The sequence below is a fragment of the Rattus norvegicus genome, chromosome 5 (assembly GCF_021556685.1).
Source record: "Rattus norvegicus strain SHRSP/BbbUtx chromosome 5, alternate assembly SHRSP_T2T, whole genome shotgun sequence".
Classification (NCBI taxonomy): domain Eukaryota; kingdom Metazoa; phylum Chordata; class Mammalia; order Rodentia; family Muridae; genus Rattus; species Rattus norvegicus.
Window position 1 is genome coordinate 58459650 of NC_141538.1, and position 22981 is coordinate 58482630.

General features: G+C 37.5%; 1 pseudogene across 1 annotated transcript; it reads right to left on the reverse strand.

The window, feature by feature from the left end:
- Positions 1–2153: 2153 nt before the first annotated feature.
- On the reverse strand, positions 2154–4198 carry Hspa8-ps13 (heat shock protein family A (Hsp70) member 8, pseudogene 13; annotated as a pseudogene). Its single transcript, XR_015620188.1, has one exon. The product of XR_015620188.1 is annotated as a heat shock protein family A (Hsp70) member 8, pseudogene 13 (transcript).
- Between the last annotated feature and the right edge of the window lie 18783 nt (positions 4199–22981).

Sequence of the window (22981 nt, forward strand, 5' to 3'; positions counted from 1 at the left end):
TATTTTATTGTTTTTTCTTTTGAAAGAGAGTGAAATAAATAAGAGAATTCAATTGATAGGACTAGAGGAGTGTAGAAGAGGAATTGGAGGAGGATAAAACATATGATCAAAAAATTATGTATATATTACATGTATATATTATATATATATATATATATATATATAGAGAGAGAGAGAGACAGAGAGAGAGAGAGACTGAGAGAGAGAGACTGAGAGAGAGAGAGGGAGAGAGAGATTTTATCTCCTTTAAAAGTCTGAATCTCCATGGATATAACAGAAATGAAAGTATCATACCCCAGTGTTTTGTGGAATCAAACACAACAAGGTGAGACAAGTAGCAGTCTGATTTTTAACATACCCTGCCAGTGACTGACATCCTGCCCTATAGCACTTTGAAGTTCCAAAATAACCATGGGAATACAGAACAATTTTAAATGATGATGTGAGAAGAAGTGTGAAAAACTCAATTTTTTCATATTTGCCTGAAGTTGTGGCCATATGGAAATACATACAGAGATATCTGTCTCCCTCTAAATATGTAGTGATTTGTTTCTTTGTGTCATGTAGTACTTGGAACAGATGTGGTCTTTTGAAATGCAAATAGGCCAGGAGTAGATAACATTGTCAGGGGAACTATAAAATACGTGTAACTATAATGGGAACCATTAAAAAACATTATAATCTACAAAGGAGTTGGCATAGAATAGTATTGTCTATTTTTTGTTAAAAATAAGAAAAATTACATTTCAAAAGTATTATGTGTTTTCTGACAATTATTTGTACATCCATATTCATTTTGAGCATGTAACAAAAATTGCACACTACAAGCTCTACTTAGATGTTTTTTAATCCTTACTATTACACACATGGTTTTCCATTAGAATTATAGGTTCTCAGTATTTCTGGGATGATGTTTTTCTATATATTAGTGATATCTAATATAGTAATTATGTAAGATAAGTAATTTGGGTTTGAGTACTTTAAGAAAACATGGACTGAACCTCTGCTTTGCCTTGGGGACAGAACTAGACACCAGGGTACACAGACTGATGGGATACTGCCTTCCTTGTAACTTATATTTTAGCATCAGAATTCACACAGTTGGCAGAAGAGTGGAGCGATTATTACTGACAGAGATAGCTGCTCCTAATTTTAAGAACCCTTGAAGTTATCATGATTAACATTTCTGCGCAATAGTATAGGGCTAGACTATTTGATATAGAAATTTACATAATATATGAAGATCATATAACAATATAGGTAAACATTAGTGTAACACCCACCCCAATCTCCTTTTAATCAAGATTTATTGGAATTCTACCTTTGTTTCATTTCAGAAATCAATTATAATTATGCGGACTACATGTTCTCTTGAGACACTAAAGAGCTTTTTTCAAGACGCAATTTATTATTTTCATGCTGAATATACATGAAAGTACTTGAGTTTTATGAAATTATAAAGCTTTTAATTTTTTCTTTCCTTTTTCCTTCTCTATCAATTTTATTTTATTTATTCACTTTACGTCCCATTCACTGCCCCCGTCCAGTAACCACTCCCAGGATTCTTCCCAAATTCCCTCTCCCCTTTTTATCTTAACTAGTAAGGTCCCCCTGTGTATATCTCATCCCTGACAAGTCTCCCATCAAGTCTCTGTGAGGCTAGGTACATACTTGCACACTGAGGCCAGAAAGGGCAGACCAGCTAGAAGAACATATCCCTCAAACAGACAACTACTTTTCAGATAGGTCCTGTTCAATTTGTTCAGAACCCACATAAAGATTAAGCTGCACTTCTGCTACATATTTGCATAAGGCCTAGGTCCAGCCCAGGCATGTTCATTGGTTGGTTGCTCTGACTCTAAGAGTCCTAAGGTTAGTTGTTACTCTTTCTTTCTATGGAATTAAGAGTAACTTCAAGGTCATGGCTGACTACGCTACCAGCCCTGCCTATGGATGAAAGACATATACATGTTTGCTTAATTTTAATATGCTTTTAGCTCAATATCTTGGCTCTTCTATTCCTTTCTCAGCCTTTCTTTTCATTCTTAACTCAACAGTATAACGTGCCTTCAACTTTAGTTGCCTGTTTACCTTTTCCTGCTCAGTACCCTAAATCTGCCTTCAGTTTAGTTGAGTTTCTTTTTTCTTTTTTTTTTTTTTTGGTGCCAATTTAAATAGTTTTATTATTCCATGTTACTTGTTTTGGGTCCCTGTGGAACAATGCTATACCCTCTACTTTGACGTAATCGACCTCTTCAATGGTGGGGCCTGAAGAAGCACCACCAGATGGAGGAGCTCCTCCACCAGGGAAGCCACCAGACATTCCTCCAGGCATGCCACCAGCACTCTGGTACAGCTTGGTGATGATAGGGTTGCAGACCTTCTCCAGTTCTTTCTGCTGATGCTCAAATTCTTCCTTCTCCACAGTCTGGTTCTTATCCAGCCAGCTGATGATTTCATTGCACTTGTCAAGAATTTTCTGTTTGTCTTCATCATTGATCTTGCCTTGAAGTTTCTCATCCTCAACAGTTGCTTTCATGTTGAAAGCATAAGACTCCACCGAGTTCTTAGAGGAAACCTTATCTCTCTGCTTCTCATCCTCAGCTTTGTACTTCTCAGCTTCCTGGACCATGCGCTCAATATCCTCCTTACTCAAGCAGCCCTTGTCATTGGTGATGGTGATCTTGTTCTCCTTTCCTGTGCTCTTATCTACAGCAGAAACATTGAGAATGCCATTGGCATCAATGTCAAAAGTAACCTCAATCTGAGGAACCCCACGGGGTGCTGGAGGTATGCCTCTGAGCTCAAACTTCCCAAGCAGGTTGTTGTCCTTGGTCATGGACCTTTCACCTTCATACACCTGGATGAGTACACCTGGCTGGTTGTCAGAGTAGGTGGTGAAAGTCTGGGTCTGCTTGGTGGGAATGGTGGTATTGAGCTTGATGAGGACAGTCATGACTCCACCAGCAGTTTCAATCCCAAGGGAAAGAGGAGTGACATCCAAGAGCAGCAAATCCTGAACATTCTCAGACTTGTCTCCAGATAGAATGGCTGCCTGGACAGCTGCACCATAGGCAACAGCTTCATCGGGGTTAATGCTCTTATTCAGCTCTTTTCCATTGAAGAAGTCTTGCAGAAGTTTCTGGATCTTGGGGATTCTGGTAGAACCACCCACCAGGACAATATCATGGATCTGTGACTTGTCTAGTTTGGCATCTCGAAGGGCCTTCTCTACAGGGTCCAGTGTGCCATGGAACAGGACAACATTCAACTACTCAAATCGAGCAGAGGTAATGGAGGTGTAGAAGTCAATTCCCTCATAGAGAGAATCAATCTCAATACTGGCCTGGGTGCTGAAGGAGAGGGTGCGCTTGGCCCGCTCACAGGCAGTGCGGAGACACCTGACAGCTATCTTGTTCTCACTGATGTCCTTCTTGTGCTTTCGCTAAAACTCAGCAATGAAATAGTTGACCATTCAGTTGTCAAAGTCTTCTCTGCCCAAGTGGGTGTCTCCAGCTGTTGATTTGACTTCAAAAATTCCATCCTTGATAGTGAGGATTGACACATCAAAAGTGCCACCTCCCAAGTCAAAAATGAGCACATTCCTTTCAGCCCCGACCTTCTTATCTAAGCCATAGGCAATAACAGCAGCAGTTGGCTCATTGATAATTCGAAGTAAGTTGAGGCCAGCAATAGTTCCAGCATCTTTTGTTGCCTGTCGCTGAGAGTCACTGAAGTAAGCTGGCACGGTGACCAGGGCATTGGTAACAGTCTTTCCAAGGTAAGCTTCTGCAATTTCCTTCATTTTTGTCAGAACCATTGAAGACACTTCCTCAGGATAGAAACTTTTTGTCTCCCCTTTGTATTCGACTTGGACCTTGGGCCTGCCTGCATCGTTCACCACCATGAAGGGCCAGTGCTTCATGTCAGACTGAACAACAGCATCATCGAACCTACGTCCGATCAGACGTTTGGCATCAAAAACTGTGTTGGTGGGGTTCATTGCAACCCGATTCTTGGCCGCATCCCCAATTAATCGTTCTGTGTCGGTGAAAGCAACATAGCTCAGCGTGGTGCAGTTACCCTGGTCATTGGCAATTATTTCCACCTTTCCATGCTGGAAGACACCCACACAGGAGTAGGTGGTGCCAAGATCAATGCCAACTGCAGGTCCCTTAGACATGGATGCTTGTGTGTAGGCCCAGCTGTGCTGATGACGAGACCACACAGAGAACCCCGAGAGTTGGCTCTGCATTCAATGAGCTTAGTTGAATTTCTAATTTTCTGCCTGATACCCCAGGCCAGTTGGCTAAGTAGCAAATGGCCACTCCACCCTTGATTTCACATAGCAAATGGTTCTCTCTCCCTCCAAAGAATGGTAAATCTTCTTTCCTTTTCCTGCATTTGCTAGCTTTCCTTAGAGAACAAGGAAGTTCCTTTTCTGCCCAGTCATTGGCCACTAACATCTCTATTGATAGATCAAGAACAAATTGGGGAACAGGACCTTCAACCCTTACCTGCATGATTCTGATCAGAGTATTAGAACCACCCCCTACAGAGTTCCTATCCTCTTACAGACTGAAATCCTTCATCTTATTCTTCCATAAGAGTCCCAAAGTTCCATTCACTGTATGGCTATGGGTGTATTATGAGTCAGCTGCTGGCTGGAACTTCTCAGAAGACAAACGTGCTAGACTCCTGTCTGCAAGCATAAAAGTGAATATCATTAATAGTGCCAGGAATTGGTTCTTCTATCCTGTATTTTGTGGCTAATAGAGATTATAAGAGAGTACATATAATGCATGCCCTCACTGGACCGAGTTACCTCACTCAGAATGATATTCTCAAACTCCATCCATATGCCTGCAAAATTCATGAAATTCACATTTTAATAGCTGGATAGTGTAGATGGACCTATTTTCTTTATCCATTCTTCAGTTGAGGGACACCTAAGTTGTTTCCAGATTCTGGCTATTATGAATATAGCTGCTAGGAACATAATTGAGCAAGTATCTTTGTGGGAAGTTGGGAAAACTTATGGGTATATGACAAGGAGTAGTATATCTGGGTCCTGAGGTAGAACTATTCCAAGTTTTCTGAGAAACCATGAAATTGATTCCAAAAGTGATTTTACAGTTGTGCACTCCCACCAGCAATAGAGGTGTGTTCCTCTTTATCTAGATCCTCATGAGCATGTGGTATTACTTGAGTTTTTGATCTTAGCCATTCTGATGGGTATAAAATGGAATCTCAGAGTGATTTTATTTGTGTTTCACTAATGACTAATGCCTTTGAACATTCTTTAAGTACTTCTTGGTCATTTGAAATTCATCTGATGAGAATTCTCTATTTAGCTCTGTGCCCCATTTTTAATTGGGTTATGTCATTGTTGATATTTAACTTCCTGAGTCATGTATAAATGTTGAATATTAGACCTCTGTTAGATGAAGGGTTAGTGAAGATTCTTCCCCAATCTATAAACTTCCATTTTGTCCTTGACAATGTCCTCTGTCTTTCAAAAGCATTGCAGCTTTGTGAGGTCCAATTTTCAATTGTTAATCATGGAGCCTGAGACTTTGGTCTGGGTTGGGTGGCTGTATGTATATTGGTGGGATCCCCAAGTAGAGTAGGCTCTAAATGGCCAATCCATCAGTCCCTGCTCCAAATTTTATCTCCATATCTCCTCCTATGAATATTTTTTGTTCCCCCTTCTAAGAAGAAATGAATTATCCACATTTAGTTGTATTTCTTCATGAGCTTCCTGTAGTCTATGTATTGAACCTTGGGCAACCTGTGCTTTTGGGATAATATCCACTTATCAGAGAGTACATAACATGTGTGGTTTTTTTGGTTTTGGTTTTGGTTTTGGTTTTTTGTGATGGGGTTACCTCACTGAGGATGCTGCTTTCTAGTTTCATCCAATTGCCTATGAATTTCACGAAGTCATTGTTTTTAATAGGTGAGTAGTACTCCATTGTGCAGATGTGCCAAATTTTCTGTATCCATTCCTCTGTTTAAGGACTTCTCGGTTCTTTTCAGGTTCTTGGTCTTATAAATAAGGCTTCTATGAATATAATGGAGCATGTGTCTTTGTTATGTATTGGAACATCTTTTGGATATTCCTAGGTGTGGTATAGCTGAATCCTCAGGTCTTACTATGTCCAATTTTCTGAAGAAACTACAGAATAATTTCCAAAGAGGTGTACCAGCTTGCAGTCCTACCAACAATGAAGTAGTGTTCTTCTTTCTCCACAGCCTCGCCAGCATCTGGTGTCATCTAAGTTTTGAATTTAGTCATTCATATTGGTGTGAGATGGAATCTCAGAGATGTTTGATTTGCAATTTCCTGATGACAAGGATGTTGGACATTTTTTATGTAATTCTCAGACATTTGAGATTCCTCAGCTGAGAATTTTTGTTTAGCTCTGTACACTATTTTTTAATAGGATTATTTGAATCTCTGGTGGCTAACTTCTTGAGTTTTTAGTATATACTGGATATAAGACCTCTCTGTGTAGTAGGATAGGTATAAGTCTTTTCCCAAAATGGTGGTTGGCATTTTGTCCTAGTGACAGTGTCATTTGCCTTACAGAAGCACTGCATTTTTATGAGGTCCCATTTGTCAATATCTAGAGCACAAGCCATTGGTGCTCTATTCAGGAAGTTTTCCCCAGTGCCCATGTGTTCTAGGCTCTTCCATACTTTTTCTTCTATTAATTTCAGTGTATCTGGTTTTTTGGGGAGGACCTTGATCCACTTGGATTTGAGCTTTGTACAGTATAATAAGAATGAGAAAGCATTTCACAAAATTCAACACCCCTTTATGATAAAAGTCCTGGAAAGAATAGGAATTCAAGGCCCATAACTAAACATAGTAAAAGCCATATACAGAAAACTAGTAGCTAACAGTAAACTAAATGGAGAGAAATTGAAACAATCTCACTAAAATCAGGGACTAGACAAGGCTGCCAATTCTCTCACTACTTATTCAATATAATTCTCTAAGTCCTAGCCAGAGCATTCAGACAACAAAAGGAGATCAAAGTGATACAGATTGGAAAGGAAGAAGTCAAAATATCACTGTTTGCAGATGATATGATACTATATTTAAGTGACCACAAAAGTTTAACCAGAGAACTACTAAACCTGATAAACAACTTCATCAAAGTGGCTGGGTATAAAATTAACTCAAATAAATCAGTAGCCTTCCTCTACACAAAAGAGAAACAAGCTGAGAAAGAAATTAGGAAAACAATACCTTCATAATAGTCCCAAATAATATAAAATACCTTGGCATGACTTTAACTAAGCAAGTGAAAGATCTGTATGATAAGAACTTCAAGTCTCTGAAGAAAGAAATTGAAGATCCCACAAGATGGAAAGATCCCCCATGCTCATGGATTGGCAGGATTAGCAGAGTTAAAAAATGGCCATTTTACCAACAGCGATCTACAGATTCAATGCAGTCCCCATCAAAATTCCAATCCAATTCTTCATAGAGTTAGACAGAACAATTTACAAATTCATCTGGAATAACAAAAAACCCAGGATACCTAAGACTATCCTCAACAATAAAAGGACTTCTGGGGGAATCACTATCCCTGAACTCAAGCAGTATTACAGAGCAATAGTGATAAATACTGTATGGTATTGGTACAGAGACAGGCAGATAGAACTGTGGAATAGAATTGAAGACCCAGAAATGAACCCACACACCTATGGGCACTTGATTTTTGACAAATGGGCCAAAACCATCCAATGAAAAAAAGATAGCATTTTCAGCAAATGGTGCTGGTTCAACTGGAGGTCAGCATACAGAAGAATGCAGATCGATCCATTCTTATCACCCTGTACAAAGCTTAAATATAAGTGGATCAAGGACCTCTACATCAAACCAGATACACTCAAACTAATAGAAGAAAAAGTGTGGAAGAATCTCGAACACATGGGCACTTGACAAAATTTCCTGAAAAAAACACCAATGGCTTATGCTCTAAGATCAAGAATCGACAAATGGGATCTCATAAAACTGCCAAGCTTCTGTAAGGCAAAGGACACTGTGGTTAGGACAAAACGACAACCAACAGATTGGGAAAAGATCTTTACCAATCCTACAACAGATAGAGGCCTTATATCCAAAATATACAGAGAACTCAAGAAGTTAGACCGCAGGGAAACAAATAACCCTATTAAAAAATGGGGTACAGAGCTAAACAAAGAATTCACAGCTGAGGAATGACAAATGGCTGAGAAGCACTTAATGAAATTTGTCAGTTTCATCCTGATTTGCCAGTTTGGTTGAATATAGACTTTCATATTAGGATCTGAAGAATTTTTTTTTAATTTCCTCAGAGTCTGTTCATATGTCTCCCTTTTCATTTCTGATTTTTTTTTTTAATTTTGATAATCTCTCTTTGCCCTCTTGTTAGTCTCACTGAGGGTTTTTCTATCTTGTTGATTTTCTCAATAACCAGATCCTGGTTTTGGTGATTCTTTATATAGTTCTTTTTGTTTCTACTTAGTTGATGTCAGCCCTGAGTTTGATTATTCCCTGCCATATATTTCTCTTCAGTGCATTTGCTTCTTTTTGTTCTGGAGCTTTTATGTGTGCTGTCAAGACGCTAATGTACACTCTCTTCAGTTTCTTTTTGGAGGCACTCGGAGCTGTGAGTTTTCTTTTTAGCCCTGTTTTCATTGTGTCCCATAATTTTGGGTATGTTGTGCCTTTGTTGTCTTTAAATTCGAAAAAGTCTTTAATTTCTTTCTTTATTTCTTCTTTGAGTTATCATTGAGAAGAGTGTTTTTCATCTTCCATGTGTATGTGGGCTTTCTGTCATTTTTCTGGTTATTGAAGATCAGCCTTAATCCATGGTGTTCCAATAGGATGTATGAGATTGTTTCAATCTTGCTGTATCTCTTGAAGCTCGTTTTATGACTAATTATATGTTGAATTTTGGAGAAGGTTCCATGAGGTGCTGAGAAGAAATTATTTTCTATAAATATCTGTTAAATCCAATTAGTTCATAACTTCTGTTAGTTTCTCTATGACTCTCTTCAGATTCCATTTCCATGATCTGTCCATTGCTTAGAGTGAGGTGTTGAAGTCTCCCACTACTATTGCATGAGGTACTGTGTGTGCTTTGAGATTTATTAAGGTTTCTTTTATGAATACAGGTACCCTTACATTTGAAACAGAGATATTTATGATTGAAAAATCTTAGTGGATTTTTCTTTCGATGTCTTTCCTTATATTTTTGGATAACTTTTGGTTAAAAGTTCATTTTATTTGATGTTAGAATGGTTACTCCAGCTTGTTTTTTTTTTTCTTTTCTTTTCTTTTTTTTTGGAGCTGTGGACTGAACCCAGGGCCTTGCGCTTGCTAGGCAAGCGCTCTACCACTGAGCTAAATCCCCAACCCCCTACTCCAGCTTGTTGCTTGGGACTATTTGCTTGGAAAATTATTTGAAGCATTTTACTCTGATATAGTGTCTGCCTTTGTCACTGAGGTGTGTTTCCTATATGCAGCAAAAAGCTGGGTCCTCTTTATGTATTCAGTCTCTTACTCTATGTCGTTTTTTGGAAAACTGAGTCCATTGATGTTAAGATATATTAAGGACAAATGACTATTGTTTCCTGTTATTTTTGTTCTTAGAAATGGAATAATGTTTGTGTGGCTTTTTTCTTTTGGGTTTACTTCAAAATGATTACTTTCTCGCTTTTTCTAGAGGGTGATTTCCCTTCTTGTGTTGGAGTTTTCCATCTATTATCCTTTATAGGGCTGGATTTGTGGAAAGATGTATCATGGAATATCTTGATTTCACCATCTGTGTAATTGAGAGGTGTTTGTTTGTTTGTTTGTTTGTTTGTTTTTTGATATATGAACCCAGACTAGCATTTGTATTCTCTTAGGGTCTGAATTACATCTGCACAGGATCTTCTGGCTTTGATAGACTCTGGTGATAGATAGTACTGATAGAGTTGCCTTTATATGTTACTTGACCTTTTATCCTTACTGCTTTTAATAGTCATTCATTGTTTTGTGCATTTGGTGTTTTGACTATTATGTGACACATAGAATTTATTGTCTGATCCTGTCTATTTGGAGTTCTATAGGCTTCTTGTAAGTTTATGCGCAACTCTTTCTTTAGGTTAGGGAAGTTTTCTTCTATAACTTTGTGGAAGATATTTACTGGCCCTTCTATACCTATTATCCTTAGCTTTGATCTTCTCATTATGTCCTGGATTTCTTGGACGTTGTAGGTTAAGAGCTTTTCTTTGATGTTGTGTCAATGTTTTCTATGTTATCTTCTGCCCATGAGTTTCTCTCTTCTATCTCTGGTATTCTGTTGGTGATATGTGCATCTATGACTCCTGATCTCTTTCCTAGGTTTTCCATCTCTAGTGTTCTCTCCCTTTGTGATTTCTTCCCTGTTTCTATTTCCATTTTTAGATTCTAAAAATGGTTTGGATTGTTTTGTTCAATTCCTTCACTTGTTTGGTTGTGTTTTCCTGTAATTCTTTAAGGGATTTTTGTCCTTCCTATATAAGGACTTCTACTTGTTTACCTGTGTTGTCCTATATTTCTTTAAGGGAGTTTTTATGTCACTCTTATAGTCCTCAATCTTCATTATTAGATGTGATTTGAAATCCAAATCTTGCGTTTCCTGTTTGTTTTGATATCCAGTATTTTCTTTGGTGGGAGTACTGGGCCCTGATGAAGTCAAATAGTCTGGGTTTTTCTTTCTTAAATTCCTGTGCTTGCCTCTTGCCATCTAGTTGTCTCTGGTGTTAGTTGCTCTTGCAGTCTCTGACATTTGCATGACCCTCCTTTAAGCCTGTGTGTCAGCACTCCTGGAGACCAGCTTTTTCCCCAGGGCCATATGGATACAGAAATCTGTCTCATGGGGTTGACTCTGGGCACAGGGGTAAACCAGAAGTTATCCTGTACCAGACTGGCCCTCGACTCCTGTGTTCAGATGTCTGCAGCCAGATGCCTTTAGGGCCAGGAATGTGAGAAGAAGTGGTGGTCTCCCATGAGCTCTCAGGATTATCCACACTTCTGAGACTCCAGCTCTCTCTTCCATGGGATTTGGGTACAGAGAACTGAGGGACAGGGTCAGCTCTGGATGAAAGCAGAAATGGGAAGTATCCTTTCCCAGACTGCTCCTGAGTTCCTGTGTCCTAAGGGCTCCAGGCAGGTATCTCAGAGCAGAATGGTACTGTACCTCTGCTCTCAGGAGTATCAGCTCTCCTAGTGACTTGTTTCCAGCTCTGGGTGCTGCACAACAAATTTCTTTGAGTTAATTTTGTGTTCAAATTTACTGAAGCTATTTGTCAGCCGTAAGAATTCTCTGGTGAAAATTTTTTGTGTCTCTTACATACACTAAGTTATCATTAGCAAATAGTGCTTCTTTAAGTTCTTCTTTTCCAAGTTGTATCTACTTTTTCTCCTGTAGTTGTCGTACTACTCTCTCTAGAACTTCATGTACTATACTGAATAGACAGGAAGAAGGTAGCATTGTCTTTTCCCTGATTTTTCTGTAATCGTTTTAAGTTTCTCCCTATTTAGCTTGATGTTTGGTATTAGATTACTATATATTGCTTTGATTATGTTTAGATATGTGCATTTTACCACTGATCTTTCTGTACTTTTAATATGAAGAGGTATTTGATTTTGTCAAAGGCTTTTTTCAGGATCTAATGATAAGATCATGTGAATTTTTTCCTGTCAGTTTATTTATATGGTAGATTATGTTGATGGATATTTTTATATTGAATCATCCCTGCATCCCTGGAATCAAGATTACTTGATCATGATGGATGACGTTTTTGATATATTTCTGGGTCTGTCTTGAGATTATTTTATTGAATATTTTTATATAATATTCATAAGACAAATCGACATGAAGTTTCCTTTCTTTGTTGAATTTCAGTATCAGGGTGAATGTGGCTTGTTAGAATGAGTTTGGCAGTGTTTCTTCTGTTTCTGTTTTGTGAAATATTGTGAAGAATATTGCTATTATCTTTTTTTGAAACTCTGATAGAATAATACCCTAAAACAATCTAGTCAAGGATTTATTTATGTATTTATTTTTGTTTACTTATTTATTTACCTATCCCCTCCTTCCTTTCTTTGTTTTGGTACAGATAATTCTAATAACTGTTTCTATTTTGTTTTTAAGGGTAATAGCTCTGTTTTAGTAATTTACCTCATCTTGATTTAAATTTGATAAAAGGTAGATGTCTAAAAATTTATCTATTTCACTAATATTTTACAATTTTGTGGAGTAAAGGCTTTTGAAGTAAGATCTAATGATTTTTAAACTTCCCTCATGTCTGTTGTTATGTCTCCCTTTCAGTTACTGATTTTGTTGATTTGGGTATTCTTTATATATCTTTTGGTTAGTTTTTCTAAGGGTTTGTCTATCTTCTTAACTTTATCAAATAAGCGGCTCTTGGCTTTGTTGATTCATTGTATTGTTTTTGTTGTTTCTAACTGATTGGTTTGAATCTTGGTTTGATTTTAATTTTTTTCCTGCTTTCTACTCCTCTTCGGTGTATTTACATCTTCTTTTTTATATACCTTTCAGATGTACTACTGGTATGAGAACTTTCTGCCTGTTTTATGGAGACTCTACAGCAGTCCTATGAACTTTCCTCTTAGCACTGCTTTCATTGTATCCCAAAAATTTGTTTCTACTATGCCTTCATTTTCATTGAATTCTAGAAATCTTTAATTTTTTGTACTTTCCCTGAACCCGAGATCATTGAATATAGAGTTGTTCAATTTTCATGAGTGCTTAGGGTTTCTGGTGTTTCTGTTTTTTGTTGTTGCTGAAGCCCAGCTTTAATCCATATTGGTCTTTTAGATACAATATTTTTTTCTTTTTCAATTTTCTTCTATCTATTGAGGCTTACTTTGTGACTGACATTAGGTCAACTTTGCAGAAAGATCCCTGAGGAATCCATGAGGAATAATAATTCCTTCTTGGAACCATTTGCTTGGAATCCTTTTCCAGCCCTTTATTCTAAAATAATATCTACATTTACTGCTCAGATATGTTTCCTGTATGCAACAGTATGTTGGATAACATTTTTGCATTCATTCTGTCAGCCCGTGCCATTTTGGAGGTATTCAGTTCCTTGATGTTGAGAGATATTAATGAACAGTGATTATTTTCTATTATGTTGATGTTGGTAGTGTTAGTGTTAGTGTGTGTGTGTGTGTGTGTGTGTGTGTGTGTGTGTGTGTTTGTGTGTGTTTCTTTTCTTTTTACCTGGTATGGAATTAGTTATTTCTTGTGTTTTCCTGGATGTAGTCATACTTATTGGGTTGCAGTTTTTCTTCTAGTATTTTCTGTAGGGCTTGATTTGTTCATTGCTATGGTTCCAAAATTTTTTGTCATCAAATATCTTGTTTTCTCTACCTATGATAAATCAGATTTTTTCTGACTATAGTAGTCTAGGTTGACATCTGTTACTTTTTAGAGGTTGCAAGTTACCTTTATAGGCCCTTCCAGATTTTAGAGGCTTTTGAAAAGTCTGGTGTAATTCCGATAGGTCTACCTCTGTATATTACCTGGTCTTTTCCCTTCCCACTTTTATTATTCTTTCTTTGTTCCTTAGATTTTGTGGTTTACTATTATGTGGTGAGAGACTTTTCTGTTCTGTTGCAATCTATTTGTTTTTCTATAAGCTTCTTTATATTTATAGGCATCTCTTTCTTTAAGCTGGGAAAGTTTTCCTTTATGATTTTGTTGAGAATAAAAACAACTCTGGGCACTAGAGCTAACACTCTTCATCTTCTTCTGTTCCTATTCTTCTTAGGTTATTTCTGTTTCTGGTATCTCAGACTTACTGGACACATTGTGTCAGGAATATTTTAGAATAAATGTTTTCTTTGAATGACGTGGGAATTTATTTTATAGTATGTTCTAAGCTTGAGATCCTCTCTTCTACGTTCTGTATGATGCTGCTGATACTTTCCTCTATTGGTCCTGTTATGTTCCATATGTTTCCATCTCCAGGATTACCTAAATTTGTGGGTTGTTTTTGCTTCTATTTATACTTTCATGTCTTACACAGTTTTATTTATTTCCTTCACCTGGTTAGTTGTATTTTCTTCTCTATCTTGAATGGATTTATTTGTTTCCTTTTTTTGAAATCCTAACTGTTTGATTGTATTTTCCTGTATTTCTTTAAGGGATTTATTTAGTCCCTCTTTAAAGGTCTCTATCATCGTTATCTGATTAGATTTAAAATAATTTTCTTTTGCTTTGCTTGTGTTAGGATATCCAGGGCTTGCTGTTGTAGTGTACAAGCTCTGTAGAAGTCATATTATCCTGGCTTTTGTTAATTGTGTTATTTAAAGTGCCTCTAGCCTGGTTGGGTTTGCTTCTTGGGTGTACGTATTGTGAGGGGGTTTATCCAGGATAGTCAAGGTGTTGCAGGCCTCTGTTGGGTATCCTTTTGTTGGATTGCCTCAGATCGTAAAGAATAGAGTGTTTAGAATCTGCAGGTTTGTGTTCTTCATAACCAACAGGTTTGATGAAGATGGATAGAGATACTGCAGGAGAATGGAGGTCTGCCTGGACTATTGTGCTTCTCAGGACAGTTAGGATTGTTATAGGGGACTCAGCAAGAAGGAAGTAAAGGTAGGGGAAGGGAAGCTTACCTGTATGGTTCAGGCTCAGCAGGTCTGATTAAGGAGGAAGGAGACATACAGGAAGAATGTAGGTCCGTCTGGGATAGCAGGCTGCTATAATAATTAAACTCTAGGGTTAATTATCTACTTTTAGAGATACCATGTCTGGCATATGGTTTTCTTAACTACTTCTACACAGTTTAAATAGTTAAATTAATCACTTCACTTAAAAAGCTTTTATGACCCTGGACTCTGATCTCATAGGTAGCAATGAATATCCTAGTAAGATCACCAGTGGAAGGGGAAGCCCTTGGTCCTGCTTAGATTGAACCCCCAGTGAACGTGATTGTTGGGGGGAGGACGGCAATGGGGGGAGGATGGGGAGGGGAACACCCATAAAGAAAGGGAGGGGGAGGGATTAGGGTGATGTTTGCCGGGAAGCCGGGAAAGGTAATAACACGCGAAATGTAAATAAGAAATACTCAAGTTAATAAAAAAAAAAAAGGAAAGAAATATGGCGAATGTCATCACAGAAAAAAAAAGCTATTAAGTGTCCAATACATCATCAAATATGTGTAGAAAGGAAGCACAGCCCCATCACATGTGGCAAATAGAACCAAAAAAAGGAACCCCTAGTAACTCTAGAAACTAATTCCTAAAAATTAGAAGAATGTACTTTGAATGCAAAATCAAAGTAGAGATTGTTTTACAATCCTATTCCAAGGTAGAGTCCAATGTAATATAAAATGAAATAAAAATATTTTCAGATTAACAAAGTTCTATTTTGCAATATTTTAATAAATGAAGTATTCCTAAAAATTAAATTAATTGATATTGTAAAGTGACATAAAGAAGATCCGGTAATAAAAATAGATAAATATTAAAGAATGTAAAGTGCACATAGTTAACCTGAGGAGTTGCCTGGAGAAGCCCCTTTGATAACTTTTATACTTGGCTCATGTTTGCAAGTATAACAGAATATCATTAAAGCTGTCAAGCCTGGCCTCCTTCTCATGGCATAGTTCTCAAGCTAGATCAATTTTAGGTTAGTTGTTCCCTCAATTTCTGTTCCATCTTTACTCCTACAAATCTTGTTAGCAGGACAAGTTGTAGGTTGAAGGTTTTATATGGTTGATGTCCAACCCCTCCTTTGGAAGTCCTCCTTTCCTGGTTAGCATAGATGGTTTCATTTTTAGAAGTCTTACCTAGAGACACCCATAAGACTTTTCAAAGTTTCCATTGTCCTAGGTTTCTAGATTATCCCAGACATGGCTCCCCATGTCAGTTATCTATGACAGTAGTTTCTCCCTCTGTACTCCTCATAATATCTATTCCTTAAAGCCCATTTAGTCATGGTAAACTGAAACACGACCACAGACTCCATTTCCATCTCACAATTTTGCATTATATTGTGATTTTCATTGATGAAAGTTGTAAAGTTTATGAATATTAGTTATATTATCAGACCTAGATCTGAGCCCTATATGAATACATTTAAGAACTTTTACTTCAAAGTAAAATATTATATTATTAAAGAATTAATGTCTTAAATTCATAACACCTCCACTATACATGGTTTCTTTAAAAACTGAAAACTAAAAACAAAAAAAGAGAAAGAAATATATATCAAGGAGCAAACTGTACTTATATGAACACATATGGAAATAGCTTATTAAAATTATTCCAGAAGCACAGTTCCACTTTGCTTTGCTATGTATCACTTAACAGAGTTTCTAAATAAAACACTTTCCACTTTCTAAGAAAGTGGGAAAATGCAAAGTATTATCTAGAAAAAGATGCATTTTCAATGTGGTGTGCTTTGATTATCCAAAATTTACAAGTAAAATATCACCATAATCAGGATTCCTGAAAAGTCAAATAGTAAATAAATCATATACAAATTAGAAGATACAAAGTATGTAGATTTAACGTATAAAGTCATTATAGGAATGTATAAGAATATAACTACATAACCTATTATATGTTTTTAGAAAAAAGTATCTTAGAAGTTGAAAAAGGGGCATAAACACCAAGGAATTGTTTCTGTGTAAAAACTACCTGTAAAATGATTCTTGTTAACATTTCATAGACCCCAAATATAAGGATAACATTTATTTTCATAAGACAGAAATTTATGGTTCTTTTGTTGCTATGGAAATATTCTGTTTATTTTTTTTGACATACTGCTGACAACCAGAGGCAAGTTGATCCACAGTAAAAAAAAATCTAGTCCAACAATTTATCTTGGTGAATTTCATTCTTAATATAAGTAAAATATAACAAAAATAAAGCACCATCAATTTTCTATCTGATTATTAAATAACTATGTATGAATGGCCTCATTTTAAGCAGTATTTGAAAACCAGAAAAATTGTGGGTAAAGACACTTGGTGCCAGGCATAAGTAACTGAGTTAGATGCCTGGGAATCACATATTTAAAGAAAATGACTAAGTCCAACACATTTTAACTGATCACTACACTTGTAGTAGCTCTTATACCTACTATGCCTGTCTTTTGGTTTATATGATGGTAAAAGATGAAATGTACAAATATAATAAAATCATGTGGCTGAAATCCAGGTAGAATGAAGTATCAGGCAGGTATATATCACTAAACTAATGGCACATTTATAGTTAGATTATAAATATACTAGCAACAAATTATGAAGGTGAAAAGAAGGATGCCTATTCTTTAGTCCCTAAAGAGAGAAAAAAAACAGTGTGTGTGTGTGTGTGTGTGTGTGTGTGTGTGTGTATGGAAATATGACTATTCATTGTCTTTGTTATTGAAATACATATATATATCTATACATAGACATACTAAAACATACTAAAAACTATTTAATTAACATGGTACAGTATGACCTTGTCTTCTGTTTTTCAAATTCATTTTTAAGAAAAATTCTATTTTAGAAATGGTAATCAGTATGTTAAATTGTCTTTCTTTACATTTTTTTCTAGAGAAAGCTTTATAAACTGTCAATTAAATATAGAACTTTTGCTCATTCCACATCATATTCTATATACTGTTTATGGAGAATGTATTGAAGAAGTAGACAAATTTATTACACTTGTTAAGGTAACCTTATTGAGATATCACACACACACACACACACACACACACACACACACACACACACCATGAAATTTACTCTTTTACTTTGAATGTTGATGTTTATTTTTTATTTGTAATATAAATGTGTGTGTGTGTGTGTGTGTGTGTGTGTGTGTGTGTGTGTGTGTGACTGAGGTGAGAACTGTCCAATTGTGGTAGTATACAGAAACACAGACACAGAGAATCATAGGAATATTTAATAAAGTGTATTGATACAATCATGACATTTATTATTAACTTTTATATCTAAAAATTTTTTGTTATATCTTATTTTCATTAGAAAACCATCAGTGAATCCTGTGGAGAAGAATTGTAAGAAATAATATAGTGAGGATTTTTTTTAAATTATTTTATTTAGTTACACTCCAAATGCTTCCACCCTTTCCCGGTCCATGCTCCAAGAGTTCTTTGCCACATCCCCCTCCCTTTTGCCTCTAAAGAGTATTCTTCTACCCAAACTCATACACCCCATCCAAACCCAGCTCGCTTCTCCCCACATCTGTCTTCCCTTTTCTTTCTATGGGTTTATAATCCCCTTTAGCTCCTTCAATCCTTCCTCCAACTTTATTTCATAGGGTATACGATTTTTTTTTTAGAACTGTGGGCACTTTATTGATTACTATAGTCTCATAAAAATGCTTAGCAGACACATAATAAGTAAATGATAAAGAGATATTATCCTAGATATCTACAGTGCTTATCTCAGAGATGGCCTTACATAAGATTTAATTTGTATTCTCTCTTATTGATGTTATCTGAGTTTTGTAAAATACAGATCTATTTCAGGTTGAATATTTCTTATCTGAAATACTTGGAACTGTAAAGCATTTGAGAGTTGGAAGTTTGAATTTTCTTTAATATTTGTATAGACATTACTACTTGAACATCCCTAACTCAAATCTGAACTGTTTCAAAACCCAAACTTAAATTTGTGTGCATTTCTTTTAATTTTTTCATCTTTATTAACTTGGGTATTTCTTATTTACATTTTGATTGTTATTCCCTTTCCCAGTTTCTGGGCCAACATTAGGGTATACAATATTAGTCCAATGGTAAGCTATAAATATCTACTTTATCCTCACTCATATGCTGCTAGAACTTCTCAGAGGACAGTCATAGTAGACCCCTACCATGACACTTCTTGTTGCAAGCACATCAAGGCATCAGTAATAGTCAGTGGTTGGTGCCACTGGAATCAAACCTATTTTTCACTGCTCACTTGGTGGCCTTTCTTTCAATCTGTTTTCACTTTTTGTCCATGCATTTCTTTTAGACAGGAAAATTTCTAGTCCAAGTTTTAGAGAAAAGGTTAGTGTCTGCTGGAAGTGGTCTCATCAGCTTCTATCTCACACTGTTAGATATTTTGACTAAGGTAATCTCAATTGAATCTTAGGTGTGTCTCACATTACAGGTCTCTGGGTCTTTCCTTTCTAAAGGTTTACATCCCCTTGCCTAGCATCTGCATATTTCCATTCATTCTCCTGGTCCTCTTGGCTTTCTCCTGTCTCACCCCATACATGATCCTGCACTCCTTTCCCCCTCCACCTTACATGGTTATTTTGTTCCCCCCTTCTAGTGATGCATCATCACTTAGTCCTTCCTCCTCATTAAATTTAAAGTCTGTGGGTTGTATCATGGGTATTCTGTAATTTTTGCCTATTTTCTACTTATAAGTGAGTACATTCCATGCAGGTCCATTTGGATCCGGGCTACCTCACCCAGGATGATATTTTCTAGTTCCATTCATTTGGCTGCAAAATGGATGATGTCCTCATTTTTTTTTTATAGCTGAAGAGTATTACATTGAGAAATGAACCATATTTTTTGTATTCATTCTTCAGTTGAGGGACATCTGGGTTTTCTCCAGCTTCTGGTTATCATGAAAATGGCTGTTAAAATGTAGTAGAATAGATGACTTTGTGGTATAGAGGAACACATTTTGTATACATGCCCAAGAATGGTATAGTTTGGTCTTCAGATAGAACTATTTCCAAATTTATGAGGAACTGTCAGATTGATTGCCAGAGTTCTTGAATTAGTTTGAAATCCCACTAGCAATGGAATTTTCCTTTTTCATTACATCTTCACCAGCATGTGATTGAGGTTTTCTGTTGTTGCTATTTTGTTTCTGTTATTTTTTTTAATCTTAGCCATTATGATTGTTGTAAGGTGGAATCTCAGTGTTGTTTTGAGTTGCACTTTCCTGATGATTAAGGATTTTGGATATTTCTTCTCAGCCCTTAGAGATTCCCTTATTGAGAATTCTTTGCTTAACACTCTACTTCATTTTAAAATTATGTTATTTGGGTTTTTGGTGTCTAACTTCTTGAGTTCTTCATACATTTTAACTATTAGCCCTATGTGGATATACAGTTAGTCAACATCTTTTCCCAATCTCCAAATTTCAATTTTGTCCTATTGACAGTGTCCTTTGCCTCACAAAATCTTTTCAGTTTCCTGAGTTTCTATTTTTTAATTGTTGATCTTAGAGCCTGAGCCATTGGTGTTCCGTTTTGGGAAATTTCACCTGTACCAATGTCTTCCAGTGTACTTCCCACTTTCAGTTTTACTAATTTCATTATATCTGGACCTATGTTGCGGTACTATCCCACCCCATCCCAGTGGATAGGGGACAACAAATACCTTCCAATTTTTGACCCAGAATTGTTCCAGTCTAAAAAAAATGCAGGGACAAAAATGTAGTAGAGACTGAAAGAATAACAAACCATTGACTGGCCCAAATTTGGATCTATCTCATTGGTGGACGCCAAATCCTGACAGTATTACAGATGCTATGCTGTGATTGCAGAAAGGAACCTAGCATGGCTGTCCTCTGAGAAGCGGTAGCAGGACCTAACTGAGACAGATGTAGATATAGCCAAATACTAAAATGAGGTCAGAGATGCCTATGGAAGTTAGGGGAAGAACTGAAAGACCTGAAAGGGATTACAACCCCAAAGGAATACCAACAATGCCAAATAATATAGAACTAGTGATTGAAAAAGGATCTTTACCCACCATACATCAGCAGAGGGCTAATATCCATTATTTTAAAGAATTCAAGAAATTAAATACCAGTAACCCTAATAACCCTACTAAAAATGGGACACAGAGTTAAATAGAATTCTCAACAGAGGAATTGTTTATGTCCAAGGAGCACTTAAAGAAATGTTCTTTAGTAATAAGGAAAGTGCAAATGTAATGCTGAGATTCTACCTTACATCAGTCAGAATGGCCAAGACCAAAAATTCAAAAGATAGCACGTGCCAAAAAGGATATGGAGCAAGGGAACACTCCACCATTGCTGATGGGAATGCAAAATTGTACAATTACTTCAAAAAACAATTTGGTGATTTTTCAGAAAACTGGGAATAGCTTTAACCCAAGACCCAAATATATTACTTTTGGGCCTATACCCAAAAGATATTCTGACATTCCCACACAAACAGTTCCTCAACTCTGTTCATAGCAGCCTTATTCATAATAGCCAGAAACTGTAATCAACCTAAATATCCCTTAAGAAAAACAAAAAATGTATAAGAAAAACCATCTTCACAATAGAATACAGTCTGCAACTAAAAACAAAGAAGTCATGCATTTTGCAGGCAAATGGATGGAACTTGAGAATATAATCCTGAGTGTGGTAAACCAGTCCCAAAAGGACAGGAAGGGTATATACTCATTTATAAGTGGCTATTAGTTTTGAGAGAGAGAGAGAGAGAGAGAGAGAGAGAGAGAGAGAGAGAGAGAATACTTATATTATACTTCACAGATTCAAAGAAGCTAAAGAAGAATGAAAGCCCACTAGCTAGTGTCCGAACCTCTCTGATTCTAACCCACAGCTCCCTGCTCCCAAACCCCATGGGAGAGAGAGCTGATCACCCAGACGTGCAGGAAATCCTGAGAATGCAGGGCAGGAGAGACTGCTACTTCTACACAACTTTGCCCACATCCCTGGCCCAAAGGGAACTGTATATTGCCTCTGGACACAGTAAGATAGCAGCAGTCAAAATGCAGGAGTCCCACAGTCCAGAGTGTGCCCAGATCTGAACTGAACAGGTCAAACAGCTCCTTGTACCCAAACCCCGTGGTGGGTGAGAGCTAGACCTTCAGAGGGGCAGACACTCATGGAAAACTAGGGAAGACTACTCTTTGCCTACATTCCTGACTCAAAAGAAAAACACCTTGTGCCATCTCTGCCCCCCCCCCCGGGGGGTAAAGGAACCTAGGAGAATTAGGGTCAGGACCCATCTGGCAACTGCCCACAGGGAAAGCTAAAAGCCTGCGGACAGGAACTATTACATGCCTGAGAGCAGGACACTCTGTTCCCATAACTGGCTGAAAGAAAACAGGAATAAAGGTCCATAGCTGTCCTGACACACAGGCCTAAACAGCAGTCAAGCCACTGTCAGAAACAGCAAGACAAGCTAACACCAGAGACAACCTGATAGTGAGAGGCAAGTGCAGGAACCCAATCAACAGAAACCAAGACTACTTGGCATCATCAGAGCCCAATTCTCCTAACAAAGCAAACACTGGATATGCAAACACATCAGAAAAGCAAGATGTAGATTTAATATTATAATTTATTATTATGATGGAGGATTTTAACTCCCTTAAAGATGTATAGGACAACACAAGTAAATAACTTGAAGAAGCCCTTAAAGAGGAAACACAAAAATCGCTTAAAGAAAGACTGGAAAAACCCGCGGATCCCGGCCCGCAGCAGCTCTCTGCTCCCAGACCCCGTGGGAAAGAGACCTCACCGCCTGGTCAGGTGGGCACTCCTGAGGCTGCAGAACGGAAGAGACCACCAACACTGCCCACCCCTGCCCACATTCCTTGCCCAAGAGGAAACTGTATAAGGCCTCTGGGCTCCCGTGGGGGAGGGCCCAGGAGCGGCAGGACCCCTGCCTGAGACACCGCCGGAACCTGAAGGAAACAGACGGGATAAACAGTTCTCTGCACCCAAGTCCCGTGGGAAGGAGAGGTAAACCTTCAGAGAGGCAGACAAGCCTGGGAAAACAGAAGATACTGCTCTCTGCACACACATCTCGGACGCCAGAGGAAAACACCAAAGGCCATCTGGAACCCTGGTGCACTGAAGCTCCCGGAAGGGGGGGCGCATATCTTCCTAGGTGCTACCGCTGCAGAGAGCCCGTGGGCAGCACCCCACGAGCGAACTTGAGCCTTGGGACCACAGGTAAGACCAACTTTTCTGC